General features: G+C 37.5%; 1 protein-coding gene across 15 annotated transcripts in view; it reads right to left on the minus strand.

Moving 5' to 3' along the window:
• The window catches only part of STAU2 (staufen double-stranded RNA binding protein 2), a 298,260-nt gene that overhangs the window by 61,849 nt on the left and 216,939 nt on the right, over nucleotides 1–19,472 (minus strand). The gene's annotated exons all lie outside the window — the stretch shown is intronic.

Here is a 19,472-nt window from a genome sequence, read left to right on the forward strand (position 1 = left end):
CTAAGTGTACAGAAACTCACCACATGCATTTTGTATATCCCATTTCTGTCTTATTTTTAAGCCTTTTCCTCAATTCCTTCACTTAAAAAATATCATTGAGATTTTTTTTTTTGAGGAAGATTAGCCCTGAGCTAACATCTGCTGCCAATTCTCCTTTTTTTAGCTGAGGAAGATTGGCCCTGAGGTAATAGCTGTGCCCATCTTCTGCTACTTTATAAGTGGGACGCCTGCCACAGCATGACTTGATAAGCAGTGCCCAGCTTCACGCCTGGGATCCAAAGCGGCGAACCCCGGCCCAGCGAAGCAGAGTGCTCGAACTTAACTGATATGCCACCGGGCCAGCTCGACATTGAGAATTTGTTAAAGTCACTTTAAATCTTTTTCGAAACAAATGAAGGCCTATAGACAGGTAGACAGGTGGATAAATAGATTAGATAGACAGACAGATGGTTGAAATTGATGGATGGCTGCATATTCAATTATTTATCAGACTCACGAGTTTGGGTAGCTGAATCAGTTCCTTAAACCTTGTTTCTTTAATTTTATAAAAGTATTCATTATGAAAAAAAAAAACATACAAAAGTAAAGAGCATAGTATATTGAACCCCCATGAACCCATGCCCCAGCTTCAACAATGGTCCGCTCATGACCAATCTTGCTACATCTATACTCTCACCCACTTCCTCAACTTCCGGGTTAATTTAAAGCAAATCTCAACCACTATATCATTTCGTTGGTAAATGTTTTAATGTGAATCTCCAAAAGATAAAGACTTTTTTAAGAAAACATAACCATAACACCACTGCCATACCTAAAAAAAAGTTAAAAGTAATTCCTTAATACCATCAAATATCAGCCAGTGTTCAAAATTCCCCCAACTGTCTCTTAATTTTTTTTAGTAGATTACATTTTAGACACTGTTTATTTATGGATCGACTTATAAAATAGGTCCTCAGTAAGTTAAATTTAGGATTAGAATCAGAACCTTACCAAGGAACCTTCATTTCACGGCCTGAGGCTGGAATTCCTCCAGCTCTTCCTTCAACCTCCTGCTCTTTCCTCATTCCTCCCCGTCTGCCTCAGCTCCTTTAACTACAACGTGCACGCACACAATGTGGGGGAAGTCTTACAACTTGCTGGTTGGGTGAAAACGAATGCTTGATATGAAAATGAAAACTGTAACACAGCAGAGAAATGGGCTAAACAAACACTTAAGAAAGCTTGTCAAGAATTAGAAAATTTGTTATTAATGACAACTATTAAAACTTTGAGTGGGCTATCTTCTAATATAGAGATATTTAAATACTATACACACATACATAAATATATACATATGTGTATACAGATATACATATACATTGATGTCTGTAGGCCTAAAAAGAGCACTTTACTGTGCATATTTGAAATTAAATGTCCTACTCCAAAGTTTCTGAAAAGTTTTACATCTATTATAGCTCTCTGAAAGCATCTTTAGGAACGCAGACATATTAAAGCGAATGGCTTAAGGGAAAAAAAGCGTCCTCCACAGAGTCACTGTCTTTCCTTCTCCTGCTCTAGGCAGCTTCCCTCCTGTCTTCCCTGTCCCCACTCTCTCCTCCATCTCATCTAACACACAGATGCTGACACAGTTAGCTTTCTAAAACACAGATCCAACACGTCCCGTCTTTCTGCAAAATCGTCCATTGTTAACCACTATCTACAGAATCAAGTTCAGATCTCTAAAAGTGGCAGTCAAGGGTTATTACAATCGACCCCCAACCCGCTCTTCCGGCCATGTAAGCCCACCGCTCTCTCACCCCAGCCCCCTCAGTGCTCTGCTATGTCAGAACAGTTCTACTCCCCGAGCATGTCTTCTTCAAGCCTCTGTGGTCTCGTTCGTGTTGTTCCCTCTGCCTGAAATACAATATTTCTTATTTATCCAGCACAGAATAAATGTGATCTTGCAATGAAGAGATAAAGATAAGGAGTAAGGCGTGATCTTTGCTCTTAAGGAGCTCACAACCTAATAGCAAACACAGATAAGTAAAATTTCAACAGGAGTGTCGTAAGTACAGATACCTTAATATGTACTGGGTTTGGTGGTGACACAAAGGAGGGAGTACTGAATTTTGTTATGGATATGAGACTATTAGTCAGCATTCAGAAATACAACACGCACAAAATATGTGGAGAAAGGAGGGTCCAGTGTACGATTTAAGAACCCCTCCAAATTAAATATGTAGAATTAATACGTAACCATGGGATGGCTGTGTTCAAGGGCTCAGTCTAAAAGCATTTGCAGTTTGTTACAGGTAACGCTTACGACAGATTGTAATCACAAACTCAAACATAAATGGTTTATTTTAAGAGCCTTCGTTACCAAATAAACACAAAATCTGTGGGAACCAAAGCAGAAGTGTAGGATAGCTAAGGGAGGCCAAGCCCTTGGACTTACACACGGAGAGACAGAAGCCATTACTTTCAACAAATTATGAAGCATAAAATACAGATTCTTAAAAGGAAGAAGTTCAAGGTGACAGTGAAAAGTCAAGCTATCACTATAAATCTAAGAGGATGCCATAGTTGCTGCTACATTTGCTCCAATGTCATTTAAATAATTAAAAGATTTTTTAAAAATTCTTATGAAAAGTATAATGTGAAGAGTGCATAGATATAATTTTATTTTTTTAAAGAAACAAACATCCATGTACCCACCTCGCAGGTTAAGAAATAGAACGTGACTAGTATCTTGAAAGCCCCTTGGAGTCCCTTCCCGAGTTGCCTCTCACTCCCTTCCTAAGCAGGGACCATGACCTTGTTTTCTGTGAGAATTACTCCTTAGCTTTTCTGTACAGCTTTACCATCTACATCCTACCATTGAAACCACTTAGGTTTAGTTTCGGGAAACTGCATAACAAGCACAAACCTAGCAATCTAAGGAAAGAGCAATATTGCCCTCACTAGATGGAAGGCCAGGGGAAGAGAGACTCAAGAGGGGCTTAGTCTGGCTTCAGGTTCTTTGAGGATTTACGAGAACCTCTACTGCAGGGGTCCGAGCTGAAGGAGTCCTGAGAAACAGAGGTCTTGCTGCCTCTGGGCTGTTGTCTCAGCCGTAGTGTCGACTGGGAACTGGATATCTGGCAGGATTGTGGTCACTTGTGGGCTGCTCTCTGTCTTCTGTTTTTCATTTTTTTATTGTAGCAAAATATACATGAAATTTACCATGTTAATCATTTTAAAGTTTACGGCTCAGTGATATTAAGTACTTCATGCTGTTGTGCAGCCATCACCATCATCCATCTCCAGAACTTTTTCATCTTCTTTGACTGAAACTCAGTACCTACGGTCCCTGGTAACCACCATTCTGCTTTCTGTCTTTACGAAGACAAGTACCCCAAATAAGTGGAATCATATAGTGTTTGTCTTCTCATGACTGGCTTATTTCACTTCGCACACTGTCCTCAAGTTTCACTCAAGTTGTAGCATGTGTTAGAATTTCCTTCCTTATTAAGGCTGAATCATATCCCATTATACGTATATACTACATTTTGTTTACTGATTCATCTGTTGATGGACACTTGGGTTGCTTCCACATTGTGGTTATTGTGAATAATGCTGCTATGAATGTGTGTACAAACAACTCTTTGAGTCCCTGCTTTCAGTTCTTTTTGGTGTATACCCAGAAGTGGAATCGCCGGATCCTCTGGTAACTCTATGTTTAATTTTTTGAGGAACTGCTACGTTTTCCACAGCAGCCACACCAGTCATTTTACACTCCCACCAACAGTGCACAAGGGTTCCAATTTCTCCCCATCCTTGCCAACACTTTATTTTCTGTGCTTTTGATAAAGGCCATCCTAACAAGTGTGAAGTGGTATCTCATTGTAATTCTTATTTGCATTTCCCTAATGATTAGTGATGTTGAGTATCTTTTCACGTGCTTATTGGCCATTTGTATGCCTTCTCTGAAGAAATGTGTACTCAAATCCATGGCCCATTACTGAATTGGGCCATTTGGTTTTTTGTTGTTTGTATCTTTTGCTTTTAAGCTCAGCATGCCCTACCTCCAGCTCACAGGAGAAAATATTGGTAGAAGTGAAATGAAGTGTCCTCAGGTGATCAGGAAGCAGGACATGGAGAGGAAAATGGGAACTTCAATAGTACATGATCAAGAGAAAAAAATACAGAAAAAAATCTGGGCCAGGTTCACCTGGCATAACGTCTTCAGGTTAAAAATACTGCACACTCCCAGTGGAGATCTTTACAGTCCATTTGTCTAGCTCTTGAATCACACTGCTCCACAATGTATCCTGGGATTACCCCTCAACTTCCTCGTGGAGACCGCCTCTGCCCCAATTTTGTAACAGATCTCCTGTTTCCTATCTTGCTCTTTCTCTCATTTTGAGGGGACATATTCTCAAGCAGCTTTTTGAGAAAAGCAGCATAGGAAGTAAATATTTTGAAGCTTTGCATGTCTGAAAATATCTTTAGTTTATTCGTTCATTATTGATGAATAGTTTGGGTTGGTATAGAATTCTACGTAGTGACTATTTTCCTTCAGAATTCTGAAGGCACTGCCCCACTGTCATCTTCCTGCATTGCTTTCGAGAAACCAAAGCCATTATGGTTCCTGATCCTCTACATGTGATCTCTAGAAGCTTGAAGTCTCTTCTCCTTGTCCTCAGTGTTGTGAAGTTTCACAATCATGTGCTTTGGTGGGGAGCTATTTTCATCCATTTCACGGTGCACTCTGAGTTTTTTCGATATGGAAACTCATGTCCTACTTTCTTCTTTGTACTCTGTTTCTGGGACTCATAATATTTGGATGTTGGACCTGTTTTCTATTTTGTGACTTCTATTTTCCCTCTCTTTGTCCTTTTGTTTTGCTTTGTGGCAATGTTCCTCAACTTTATTTTCCAATCCTTCTGTTAGCAAACAAAAGCATATTTCTGAGAATTAGCATCATCATATTTGTATGCCATATTGCAATAAAGAAAAGGGCACACCTTCTGAACAAAAGTTTCAGGCCAAGTTTAAAGGGAAAATGGGGCCAAATGCAGCTGTAGCTCTAAGACCAGGTGAAGCTATTGTATGTTGGGTGTGTGGCAAGGGCTATTGCACTTCTTTGGGTCTAATGAATAGCCAGCTTTATGCAATTGTTTTCTGCTCAAGGGGGTTGTTATAAACTTTTCTCCTTGATGATCCTGCACTCCAACCTAAGAAGAGAAATATCTATCAGTAGCAACATGTAATGTCTTTGTCCGTCAAAGAATTTGTCCATTTCATATAAATTGCTGAATTTATTGGCAAAAAGCTGTTCATAATATTCATTTATGATCCTTTTAATGCTTAAAGTATCTGCAGTGATGTTACTTCTCATCCCTGAGAGTGGAAATTTGTGTTTTTTCTCATTTTTGTCCAGACCTTCAGTCTGGCTAGAGGTTTATCAATTTTATTGATCTTGTAGAACTAGGTTTTGGTTTCACTGGTTTTCTTTATTCTTTTTGTTTACTACTTCACTGATCTCTGCTCTGATTTTTGTTATTTCCTTTCCTCTACTTACTTTGGGTTTATTCGCTCTTCTTTTTTTTAGTTTTTTGAGGTGGAGGCTAGGCCATTGATCTGAGACCTTTCTTCTTTTCTAATATGGTCATTTAGTGCTATGAATTTCCCTGTACATACTGCCTTAGCTATGCTTACACATTTTAACAATTTGTATTTTCATTTTCATTCCATTTAAAATATGATCCAATTTCCCTTGTGATCGCTTCTTTGACCCATCCATTATTTAAAAGTGTGCTTTCTGGCTTCCAAATATTGGAGATTTTCTCTATCATTCTGTAATTGATATTTAATTTAATCCCATTGTGGTGGAGAACATAGTTTGTATGACTTGAATCACTTTAAATCTATTGAGGCTTGTGTTATGGCCCAGAATATGGTCTGTACAGGTGAACGTTCCAAGTGTACTTGAAAAGAATGTGTATAATGATTCACGGAATGTTCTAGAAATGTCAGTTGGGTCAAGTTGGTTGACAGTGTTCAAGTTTTCTATATCCTATTGATTTTCTGTCTACTTGTTCTCTCAATTACTGAGTGAGGGCTGTTGAAATCTCTGACTATAATCATAGATTCGTCTATTTCTCCTTGCAGTTCTATCAGTTAAGCTTCATGTATTTTGAAGCTCTGTTAATAGGTTCATAAACATTTAGGATAAATTGGTCTTTTTTATTATTATGAAATGATCTTTATCTTTGGTAATATTCTTTGCTCTAAAATCTACTCTGTCTCATATTAATATAGCCATTTCAGCTTTCTTCTGATTTTCTTTGAATATCTTTCAGTACAAAGAACAGATAGCCATGGATATAGAACAATCATCTCTATGAAATATCTGACAAAAATCGTAACATTAATACACTAACGAGCTCTGAATGATTGAAAAGATGACCTCTGGAGCAGGGCAATGTGATTCCCCAGACTGGCAGCATCAGCATCACTTGGGAACTTGATAGAAATTCAAATTCTTAGGCTCCACTCCAGTCCTACTGAATCAAAATTTTGGGATGGGACCCAGAAATCTGTGTTCCAACAAGTGCACCTGGGAATTTTGAGGCATGCCAAACTTTGAGAGTCACTGCCTAGAATGCCTTCTAGCTTCTGATTCTAGGAATAAGTATGTGGATCAAAATAAGCCAAAAAATAATTTTGGGGGGATGAACCAAGCTAAAACTTTCTCTAGCTAGACGGATATTTCTGCAACCCCACATTTACATAATGTTGCCCCAATCAAAGGCCCATTTTTGTATAAGCTAGTTATATAATAATACTCCTGATTAAAGTGTGATAACAGATTAAATAACTATACAAAGAACTAAAATTTGTTTTAAATAGAGTCATATTTCAGTAATAGGGGGAAACACTCATCCCTTTGAGTTTTTAGCTGTGATTTTTAAATGTAGGAAATACTGCCTATGGAAACATTATGATGAATTTTCACCACATGTGACTACTGAGTCTTAGGGACGAATCAAAGTTGGGTAGGACTCAAAAATCCCCTCCTCTTCAAACGACTCTATAGGGCAGAAGTTTCGTTTCCCTTTAGGTCTAGTACAGTAGGTGGGCCATTTTCTGAGTGAAGCTTTCCTACTGGGCATTTATTCAGTGTATATATAGTCTTTTGAGTGCTATCTCACACAGGTGGGATTCTTCTCCATTTTATTTAACTGTGCTTTTTATACCTGGAGAGCTTCTTCTTGCGGTTGATGCTAGTCTCCACCATTTTTAAAGTCCCTCTCAGGGGTGGGGCTGCACTCAGGTCTTTATACAGAGCATCTCATCTAATCTCCACTGTACCCCTGCCAGGTAGGTATTACACTCCTCATTATAGACAGGTAGAGCAACTGGCCTGTGGTCACACCACCAAGGAGTCTGTGGACGAGCTGGCGGATTACTCCTTGACTGAATCCTGGAGAATTCTCACTGGGGCCACCATAGCCACTAATTATAACTTCAAAGCATAAAGAATGAAAAAAATAAAAAGACTCATGATCTTAAAAAAGCTCTTTTCTCAGTTCAAAAATTTAATAGACATTTGAACAGTAAATAAGTTGGTTTAGTTTAGCATACATGACATATTTCTAGGTATGAAAGGGAACCAAAGGAAGGAGAAGAAAGTCTTGGCACGTTATAACTGACTGCATGCAAACACACCCCCCCACACAAACACACTAAGCCAGAATATTTCTTTTAAGAAACAGTAGCAGAAGTCGTTTCAGCATATTGCCTTTCATTGAATATGGACTGGACCAAATAGTTGTATTAAGTGCACTTAAGTTTTATTTTTAACAGAAGTCATTGACTTACAAGCTATGTAGACTACTTGAAAAAAATTTTAATTGTCAGAAAGATCAAGAATCATTAAGTGTGATATAGAAATTTCACCATATAATGTGCACTATTTGGGAACTGCAATATTTTTATGAATAGTTTGTTAATTGATTTGAACCAATCACTACATAAAACTTAAGAACTTCATTTTTGGGATAACATGAAAAAATGAGGTTCAGATTAAAGTAAGGATGCTATTTAGCCAATTGGGATAGCCCAATTGGTGGTTTTCTCTACAAAGAATGGTAAATAGAGCTCCCATACCTCTTCTAATTTCCTTGTATCAGAACCAAAAATAATATTTAATATTTGCTTTGTACGTTACACAAGAAATTAAAAAAAAAAGAAAGCCCTACGCACAGAGTAGTCAGTGGTCAGCAAAAGAATTTGAAATCCGAAAACGAGACATGTCAGAGGCTACGTGGCTGATCTCTGGTATCTACTTTGAGTAGCAAAAAATAGAGTTATAGAAAAAGCATTTTCAATATGCTGATAAAAGATTAAAAAGAGTCACTTGGCTTGAAGGAATTTATAACATTAGAGACGAGGCTGTAAAATAAAACCAAAAAGCATATCCACAAGGACTTGAAGAAGTCAGAAAAAAAAAAAAACCTCACGAGTTGTCTAGACAATCGGGAGCAATCATTGACTTAGTTTGTTATAATTTCAAATTAACTCCTCTTGAAATATGTGATTTATGTGTGACCATTGACACAGCTCTTATCTATGATTTCAAAGGTGATCAGATCAAAGCTTAATGAATTTTCTTGATACTGAATTTTTAAACCTTTGAAATCTTATATTTCGGTAATGTACTATTAACTTAACATTTAAGCAAAGCTGCACGATCTGGAGAAAATTCCATCTCTTCTGATGATTAAATTTCAGTAATTGAACATAAAAACATTTGGAACAAGAAGGGCTGTATAAATGAACTGTCAGCATATATTACAGCATTACAATGTTGCTTAGGTAAGAAAACGCTTCTTGAAGAAGCTGGCACAATGAGCAGCCAATTGGAGAAACAGAGGAAGTAATAAGCTATCACTGACACAACGAGGAGGAATTCCATTAAGGCTCCAGGCCAGGTATGCGAAGGAGGTGTGATTGATATGCAGGACTTGGAGATGAGCTGTGTGGGACATTCTGAGGCCTTGCCTACATGCCTCTAACATCACGCTATATTTGCTATCAGAGTTTGACTGAAGTGCTATTTACAGAGTCATTGCTCTTGCTGGCTCTTTTCTTTTAAATGCTAAGGATTTTGTTTCAGCCGTGCCGTCAGCAAGAGAGCATTTTCACGAGGAAAAGAAAAATATAGTCATGCCCAGAGGGTCTCATGTGAAGATGTGGTTAGTGTTCACTTTTACTGTCAACAACAATTTAAAAAGCTACATTTCATACAAAGGCAGAGAGGACAATGACCATGAGCTCATCAAGTCCCTGTGTTCCTTATCAGTAGGTCCCTTTGGATATTGCTAATAAATGGCAAGATTTTAAAAGCTAGTATAATGACATGATATAAAAACAATTTTAAAAATTTGATATTTATGAGTATGGGAGTATGGAAGAAGTCATTGTTTTGAAGCTGCTTCTAGAATTGCTGCAGAGCATTGGAATCTAGCTCAAGTTAACATAACATCCTCGAAAGGTTAAAAGACAAGAGTTAGTTCTGAATATATATTTCTGGTGCAAGTGATTCTATAATGGAATAGAGGTCAGTTGGATGGATTTGGATAGTTTCAGTCTTTAAAACATTCTTTCTGGAATAGAAGTGAAGCACTGGAAATCGAACAGATGGCATTTTAGTACGTGAATTCCAATATAGTGAGGGTTAAATGATGTTTTACCAAACTCACCCATTACTTACAATAAAAGTGTGTATCGTATCTCAGTTTGTAAGGAGGATGTCAGTCCCGTTAGCCAACACCCAAGTTACAGAAAATCTTCCTGTTTATGGTTCCTGCTACACATTAGAAGAAATGACCAGCCCTGATCCCCGGTTCTGCTCCTAGCCCACTGGACGACCCTGACAAATCGCTCAGCACTCTATGGAAATTAAAAACTCAAAAACAGGGCACACTGGAGGTTAATTTAAATTATCTACAAAGTTTTCTCCAATAAAATAAGGACTGACAACTGGCCCTGACAGAAGTAAAAGAAATAACCTTAAGGTATTTACTTTTTCCATACCTTATTAATTATTCAGCAGTTTTACATCATAAGTACACTTCATCCTTCTTCCAAGACCAAATTCAAATAGACACACTCTAGCCTCATGAGTAAAAAGCAGCAGGCCGCCAGCAGGGCCAGAGTAGTCCCTGTTCCTTGAGTTCATGATGTGGCCCTCAACACCAGCACCCGGTGTTAGGGCAACTGTTTAAATGTTGCTTGGTTTTACTTATCCTTTTAGAGAACTACATTATTACACTTTTAAAATAATAATTTGTTCTAAAATGATCAACTAATTTAATAAATAGGCATGGACCATCTTCTAGGCACAATTCTGTGTACTTAAAAGACAACACTTGGCCTTGAAGGAGTTTACAATCCAGTTACCAAGTGGCACAAGCAGAGAAGCGCAAAGTGCATGGAGAGTCAGCGAAGGGAGAGATGTGGATCGGCCTAGAGAATTAAAAGCATGTTTCTGGGTAAAGGTGACCTCTGCAATGGGATTTCAAAACCCAACATAGGGCCGGCCCGGTGGCACAGCGGTTAAGTGCGCACGTTCCACTGCAGCGGCCCGGGGTTCGCTGCTTCAGATCCTGGGTGCCGACACGGCACCGCTTGGCAGGCCATGCTGTGGTAGGCATCCCACATATAAAGTGGAGGAAGATGGGCACAGATGTTAGCTCAGGGCCAGTCTTCCTCAGGAAAAAGAGGAGGATTGGCAGCAGATGTTAGCTCAGGGCTAATCTTCCTCAAAAAAAAAAAAAAAAAAGCAAAAAAAACCCAAACATAAATATGATAGAAAAAGATAGGGAGAAGGCTGGCCAAAAAGAGGAAAAAATAAGAACAAAATAAACGGTCAGGAAAGCCCAAGAAAATAAGGTGGTTTGGCCAAAGCCAGACAGTGTGGGAGATAGTGGGAGAAGAGGCTGACAAGGAAGTTTGGGGTATACCAATTAGGATCTTGAATTCATTTCTTAAGGAGTCCAGACAGAGGGGGAAAAAAATGGAGGCCAGGCCTGTTTCTACAGGCAACTAACTAGAAACTATGTCAATTAAGTACCCCTGATACATGATACATTGTCCTTTCTTTTACTGGTCATTTGAGCTCAGTGAGCACAGGAATTATGCGTGCCCGCCATTAGCAAACGCTCAAATTTTTGTTAAAAAATAAGTAAATGAACAAATAGCTAAATTGATTAAAGGTAAATGTGAAAATCCAAATTTTACTACTAGTATATCTCTTCATGCAAATAAATTCCCATGCGACATTTCAAATAAATGAGCACTTGAATAATTGAACAGAGTTTTCTTTACTCTACATTATTTCCTTTCTGGGTTATTCAAAATATCATATGAATAGACAAATACTAACAAATTTTATATGCAGAGTTGTCACAAACTTGTACTTGAGACCGGTTTTGCATGTTATCAATTAGCTATTTGTATAAAAAGCAAAACAGCTATTTTGCCAAACACAGCATCTAATTTTAGAAAATCTTTTTTTCATCAGTTTTTCCTGAAGGTATCTATTCTTCATACCTGCTTTAAAAAAGGTTGTTTTAAAAGGGAAATACAAGAAAATCTCTTATAAGAGCCACATATACACACAAAACCCCCCACCATATCTAATATTTCAGACTTTCTCTTTCTCATTGGCTATTGAACTCTTGAAATTGGTGGGGATGGTCAATTCCATAAACTCTTTCCCTCCCACCTGTGGCATCATTCAAGCAAGGCAGTATTTTAATGGAGCCATGGCCTGAGAACACTCTCGTCCGTCAGGCTGCCAATGCTATCCGTAGGTCAGTTAGGAAAATGATGCAAAGACTTTCTGCATCATTTTTGAAAGGACTGTCCAGAAATTGCTCTGGGAAGGACCTGGGACTCAGCGCCTGTTATTAACTCTGGTAGATGGCAGGAGTGGAGGTTGGTAAATGTGAATCGATTGGTGTAGAAGAGAGGAAATCTGGGGCTTCCTCCCCAAACTGAAAACCTCTAATCACCACTGGAGATGAATAAGGAGGTAAAGAGATGACTTGTGAGTTTTCTGTAATAGTACAGGAGGCTCCCAAACCCAGCAGTGCTATGGAAGAAGAATTTACTCCTCTCCCCTTTCACAAACGCACACAGGCATGCCCTTCCATTTGATAAAGAGGGTGAGAGGGGATGTTCTGATTTGTTTGTTTGTTTAATGTCTAACTCTTGCCTGGTCCTGCTGCATTCTGCAACTTGAGAAAGGGCACTTTTCTTACAAACTGCCCACATAAGGCTTCCTGGTACATCTGAAGAGCTTTACATATATCAGTGCAAGGCAACATTGTGGTTCTATTATTAATGTCGAACAATGGTTGAAGTAATCCCAGGACAATTTAGCTTGATTCAGGTTAACAACTGACACTTCAAAAGAAAACCAAAATTTGGGATCCAAGAAAGGAGAGGTTAAACTTCGTTTAAAAACCAGAATATCAATTTTCACTAGGTATAACCTATGGCACACATATTAATTCATGTTTTATAATGAATCATAACCTATATTAATTAACTACTGTGATGAAAAATTTAGGAGAATCGGTGATTCTGAAATATAAATTTTCTTATATAATTTGTTTAGAAAAACATGAGTTTACTATAAACAAAAGGCATTTTGTGTGGTTCAAATATTTAATCCAGGCAAAACGGTTTCAGCTTTGTGGCACACAGTCTACACTCAATAAACGTTAGGGAACGTATGTGTGAATGAATGGAACTATCAGAAACCCGTTTTGTCTTTTGAAAGCACAATGGGGTAACATAAGTGCATTCTTCTAGCGAGTATAAACTTGTAAATTACCTTTATTTGTAAACATAATTTCAAATTCCAAATAAAACGATGGGACTAAAATCAGAAACCAATATAAATATATATTTTCGGTATTTTTCCAGTGCTTTTGACATTATATTTGTATCCAGTTGTGAATGTTCAAAGATAAAAATATGATCAGGTTTCCTACTTTGAAGAGTAAATTCATCATAAAACAGCTTCTGATTATAGAGAACCCAGCATTTATGTCTCTGCTGGTCCAAGGAAATAAAGCTGTAATAAAGGAAATAAAGCTGTAATAAATTGCTCCCAAGCAAAGGTAAAATGACCACCCAATTAAGCCATAACTTAAAAAAATCACCTTGAGGTTAAATTGGGAAGAAATATGAGGAAAAGGGCAATTAAAGATCAGTCTTTTAAATTTGAGGTCTCCTCATTGACAATGAAAGATTCAGTTACTTAAACTGTTTTTCACTATTTCACTTATGAGTTGCTCTTAACAATATTTCAGCCCTCAACAGAGGAAATAAGGAATGCGCTTAAAAAAAAAAAAAAGCTATTCCAGGCTATCAAAATCTTTGCTAAGAAAAATAAACTAATCAAGATTGATCTCCCGGTTTCTCAGAAGTTCACCAATTCCAAATGTTCACGTAAGTTTCCAAGGGGAAGAAAACAATAAAGCTTCTCCACAACACAACGCTTAATAACTCGCTCGGGGAACAGGGGTTAACAGCAGCAACATTTTGTAAAATACATTTAACTATAATTAAAATAAGTACTCATTTATTTCTTTTTGAAACAGCTAACTTTCTATTCCCCAGTACTGAGAAGTATGCATCAATTTTGTCTACCAATTCTTAAGGGATTTTCTAGAATAGTGTTCAAGAAAAGACTGAATGTGCTCTTAGCAATACTTTTGGCAGAAGGCATTGTTTTTCCAAATTTGTTGTTTTCTTTAAAAAACCAACAACAATGTAACTAATAAATATATCTACAAAGCAAATGAAAAGGAGACATCCTTTACATTTAAGCACACTGGCCAGTTATTTCTTTTTCAAAAGATCTTCAGTATTAGTTAATGATACAGCAAATGAAAATGATAAAAAATATTAATCACATAACTGAAAAAAGACTAGTTATTTTCCCTTGTTTTAAAATTCTCTTCCTGCTTCTTTTAAAATCCACCAAAAAGACATAGTTTGCTATAAACGTCACACAAATGGGATGGATAAATAGTTAAATTCAACCGAAGGAGGCCTTAGTCTAATGTACCGTTGTCTGTCAGCTAATCTCTCCTGGTTAACAATCTGAGTTTAACTACTTCATGATGAATGAGACAGGGTGCAAATGACCTGAGTGTTTCAGCCCATAAAACAGGCTTAGGGAAATAAAACCTGCAAATTTGATCACCAGCCTTAGATTGGCCATCATTGGCGATATAGTTAGGGTTTTAACAGAGACCAGCGGTTTTAAAGAAATCGTCTAATTGTGATATTAGGTAATGAAATGCCAATAATTTACATTTAAAGTACCATTTATCCTAAAGCAGCCTACGACATGGAAGATCTGCCGTTACATAGCTAAAGTTCGGAGAGCCCTGAATTGAAAGGTGGCAGGCTAATTGTCGGAGGACCTACTGGGGCTCAGAGTTTTATAGACTCAGTTTTACAGAAAGTTTCTTAGGAGCATTAACATGTAGTCACATTAAGCAAAAAAAAAAAGACTCCAGTTATTAACAGCAGTAGGTCTATTGTTCAAGAAGAAATACATTTCACGAGATTCATTATGAAAGAGGGGGGTGGAAATCCTTTTTGGCATTCTGCATATAAAATCTTCTCAAAAAGACATCTGCAGTTTAAAAAAATTCCACCTACTTTTACTACTACAAGCTTTGTTAATTTTCTACAGTTCTCTGCTCTGACTTAAAAGTCATTTCCTTAAGAAAACAGATGACAGACAACTTGAGTGACTGATTATACTGTGCCATCACTTTGTTTTTCTCAGAGGCCTTGGCTTAAGAGGATGGATGTTAGTGTAAATGACAGAAAGGGGAGCTTCGCATAAGATTTCACTTCTGTTCAAAGACAAGCTAATGTAACCTCACCGCGGGGCAATCAACTTGACAAATGGACACCGAGTAGCCCTCTGCCTCCCACTGAAACCCGAGCGCCTGATTTACACAATATCCTCTCCGTAGACGGAGAAGGCTTCGTGCTGCTCGGCTGTATAATGGGTTGATCTGATAATTCTGTGCATGTAATGAAATTCGATAATATGGAGGTGAAACGCATCTCAAAGAATGAAGCGAGTTAATGAACTTATAAAACTACACTTAAGTCTTTTAAAACCTGAATAAACAGAAAAAGGGACTTAGCTCAAACCACGTTAAGAAAACGTAAGCAGTTCTCATGCTTAACTCTGCAATCAATTAAAGATATATGGCTTTGACTTACAACGAATAAAAGATCCTCGCTTTAAGGAGCACGGCTCTGTTTAAACAATCCCACATCATCTGCAGGCCAGGGTGTGCCTTATCTTTTCCATCAGATTTTGCCGGCCCTCAGGTCTTTACCTCAAGAATTTTACATTACTCTATCCTGTTAAACTATTTCCTTGGAAGTTTAATATTTTTCCTTTTAAAGTGGGAAATTTCTTAAGAATTTATAAATACCACCATGCAAAATTAACCAACAGTTCATCTGCAGATTTAAACATACCATAAATCGGCTATGGATGCAAAAATCAGAGCTTCATAACAAATATAAACTTCTGCTTTAAAGGCATCGCAAAAATTCTAACTTATTCGAAATACGAATGTTTAGATAAATTATTTAACAAAGAAATGCATGGCCTAGTATATTTTGCAGGCAAGGCTGGTTTCAAATCCTCTGTAGGCAAACTTCCTATTGGTATTAATGCTTGCAAATAAATACCATGAATGTAAACTGCAATCAGAAGCAGTTTTAACACATGTAAATGTTGAATGAGGTAGAATTTTAGTCTTATGTTTACTTTGCTGTTGTCACAAATAAAAAAAGGACTTATGAAAACATTTCACGCTGAAGTGAATGGATTTCAACAGCTGCTGATTTGGTGACATGCAGAACCCCAGTGGAGACATCCTGCTGAATTAACGTTTTGGAAATGTTAAAAAGAAACTTCAAACAGACCTCGTTTAGCAGGCGGTCAAAGATTTTGCTCAGTGGGGATCATGTGAAGGCTAGCAGAGCAGTCACTCAGCCATGAATCAGACTTGTCAATAGTTGCCTATTTCCTCAACAGGTGATTCAAAAAGGCCCACAGTCTACTTCCCCAACATTTCTGTTTGTACTTGCACAGAAAAAAATTGCCCTAGACTACTGCTCTGGCATTATTTAGGAAGGCACAGCAGGCAGGGTTGGGGGAATAGTAGTCTAAGGGGTTTAAATATATTTTTAAAATTTTTACTTTTGCTTCTCTCTAGCCAAAAAAATTAGCTAAGCTATATTTAAAATCTACTGATTTTCAAATAAACTTTTATCCTAAGCTAGAAATCTGGAACAGATTCAAAGAATTCTAGAACAGCAAGGAATCTTGGTGACAACAAAGATCAAATCCCTCATTTTTTTTTCTTCTTCTTCTCCCCAAAACCCCCCAGCACATAGTTGTATATTCTAGTTGTAGGTTCTTCTGGCTGTGCTATGTGGGACGCCATCTCAGCACGGCCTGATGCGTGGTGCCATGTCAGCACCCAGGATCCGAACCTGCTAAACCCTGGGCTGCCGAAGAGGAGAGAGTGAACTTAACCACTGCGCCATGGGACTGGCCCCCAAACCAAACCCCTTATTTTACAGATGAGAAAACTGCGACCTACAAAGACTTAGCAGAGATTTAAGCAATTTGCCAAAGATCATATATTTATTTATTGATGTGTTAGGACTAGAATGTCCACCTTCTGACTCCCCAGTTCAATACACATTATACTTATCCTTATCCTTAAGAAATAAATCAGAATTAGGCTTCATTTAGCAATGTAAAACTACTTAAGGAAAGAAACCGTTAAACTGGGCAAGATCTCATGGTTCAGTGTTTTTCTGATTTGGCATGTTTGATTTTACTTTTTTCCTTAAACTGGCCAGAGAGATAGTTAATGGAAAATTCCTTCTCCAAATCACCAAGAAGTGGGGGTGGATTGGGGGGGGGGGAGGGTGAAAAGAAGTCCAGTACTAAGCTTTGTTTTCAACTCTCAACATTTAAGAGTTTAGTACAAATATAGAGTACAAAAATAATAAAGCATTTCATTGTTACTGATTCAGATTGGCATTGTAAACTGTGCAATAAAAGCTACTATTATGTCGGAAAATTACCAGGTATCCATTAAATGAGCCCAGACTATTTTCTATTGTTCAAGGGTTTTTTAGTTGTTTTTGAAAGCAGAGTACAGAGTTCAGTGAAAGTTCTCGGAGGTGACTCCACCATCATAGCTGTGCTCATTAGCTTAGTCAACCTCACCTACGGCTCCCGTCAATACACAGTCATTACCAGCCAATGCGAAGATGGAATCTGAGGTTTAGCAAATCACCTCATACTGGCAAGAAGTTTCCCAGAAAAGTACCCTGTTGAAAATACTTTCTACATAATTCAGAGAGAAAAATTAGGAAGAAACTTAAGTAAACGCCAATCCCATAAACATACACACACAATCATAAACACAAACTTCTCAGGGCCCAAGCTTACTAATTCTTATTATTAAAATTTACCTTTTAGAAGTTGAACTCCTCATATGTAAGAGGAAACAGGTACCCTAACACAAAGGTTGGTGGGAGTGTACAAGACAAATTGGGTTTATACATCAAAATGAAAAATGCCTTCATCCTTTGACCCCAAATTCCCACATATAGAAATTAACCCAGAGGAGATAATTCAACAAGTGGGGAAAGATATATGTGCAAGGATTTTCATGGCAGTATTTTTTATGGTAGTGCAAAGTTGGAAATTAAGTTAAATTAAAATTAAATTAAAAGTTGGCACGAAAATAAAGGTACATACACTGGCATATTTGCAGCTGTTAAAAATGGTCATTCACTTAACATAAAGCTACAACAAAGATGTTGAAAATCACCATTCACTTAATATAAAGTTACAGGAACATTAGCATAAGGATTGGCAAATAGTTTAACGAAACAGAACAGAGTGCCCAGAAATAGACCCACACTTATTTGGCCATTTGATTTTCAACAAAACACCAAAGTAATCCAATTGTGTTAGGATTCCTAACTGAACACCACACATAAAAAACCAAACAAACAAAAAACCTTGACTGCTTCCTCTCACCACACACTATTAACTTTAGGTCTACCTTAGACCTAAACATAAAAGCTAAAACTATCAAGCTTTTGGATAAAAACAAAGGAGAACACTTTCACAAATTGGGAACAGGCAAAGGTTTCCTAAAATAAAGATAAATAATCATAAAATTAAAAACGTAAATTGGACTGCATCAAAATTAACAACTTCTGCTCTTGAAAATACATTGATAAGAAGATGTATAAGGAAGCCACAGACTAAGAAAAAATATTTGCAAACATGCATGACAAAGAATTGGTATCTAGGATATATAAAGAACTCCCATAACTTAATAATCAAAAGACAAACAACCTATCTAAAAATGGGCAAAAATTTGAACAGAGTCTTCACAAAGAAAGATGACCAACAAACACACAAAAAGGTATTCAACATCACCAGTCATCAGGGAATAACAAATTAAAACCATCATGAGACACCATTACACACCCACCAGAAAGGCCAAAATTAAAAGGACAACACCAAATTTTGGCAGGGATGTGTAGCAACTGGAACTTTCATACATGGTTAGTGGGAATGTCAAATGGTATCTTACATAAAACATACACCTGCACTATGACCCAGTAATTCCACTGTTAGGGATTGATCCAAAGGAAATAAAAACATAGCCACAAAAGACTTGTACAAGCACGTCCATAGCAGCTGTATTCGTGGCGGTTAAAAACTGGAAACAGCTCAGGTGTCTATCAAAAGAAGGATGAATAAACAAACAGTGCACATTCATACAATGAAATATTACTCAGCAATAGAAAGAAACAAACTCCAGATAGACACAACAACACAGATGAATCTGAAAAACATTTTGCTGAGTAAAGCAAGCATTACTTGCTTTAAAAGAAGCATTACACAAAAGAGTGTACATTGCATGAGGTCATTTATATGAAGTTCTGGAACAGGAAAAATAATATATCATGGAACTATATCAGAACTATGGCTGCCTTTGAGAGTGGTGAGGGCTGGGATTTACTGAAAAGAGACAGGAGGGAGCTTCTTGTGGTGATGGTAATGTTTTATATCTTGATGGGGGGCATTGAGTTGCATAGGCATATGGTCAGAACTTGTCACCTGGTATACTTAAGATTTGTGCATTGTATTGTTTGTAAATTTTACCTCAAAAGGAAAAAAAGGAACCATAAACAAACATCGAACTCAAGTTAATGGCACGCACGCTACGTTATTGGGCGAGGGTACGCAGATGTCTCCTCCTTTCTTTGAAATGCAACTCCCCAAAAATATAGATTAATAGAGAGACGCTTAAATAGAGAGATAGATGACAAAGAAGGTATAG

This window comes from Equus quagga, chromosome 16 (assembly GCF_021613505.1).
Source record: "Equus quagga isolate Etosha38 chromosome 16, UCLA_HA_Equagga_1.0, whole genome shotgun sequence".
NCBI lineage: Eukaryota > Metazoa > Chordata > Mammalia > Perissodactyla > Equidae > Equus > Equus quagga.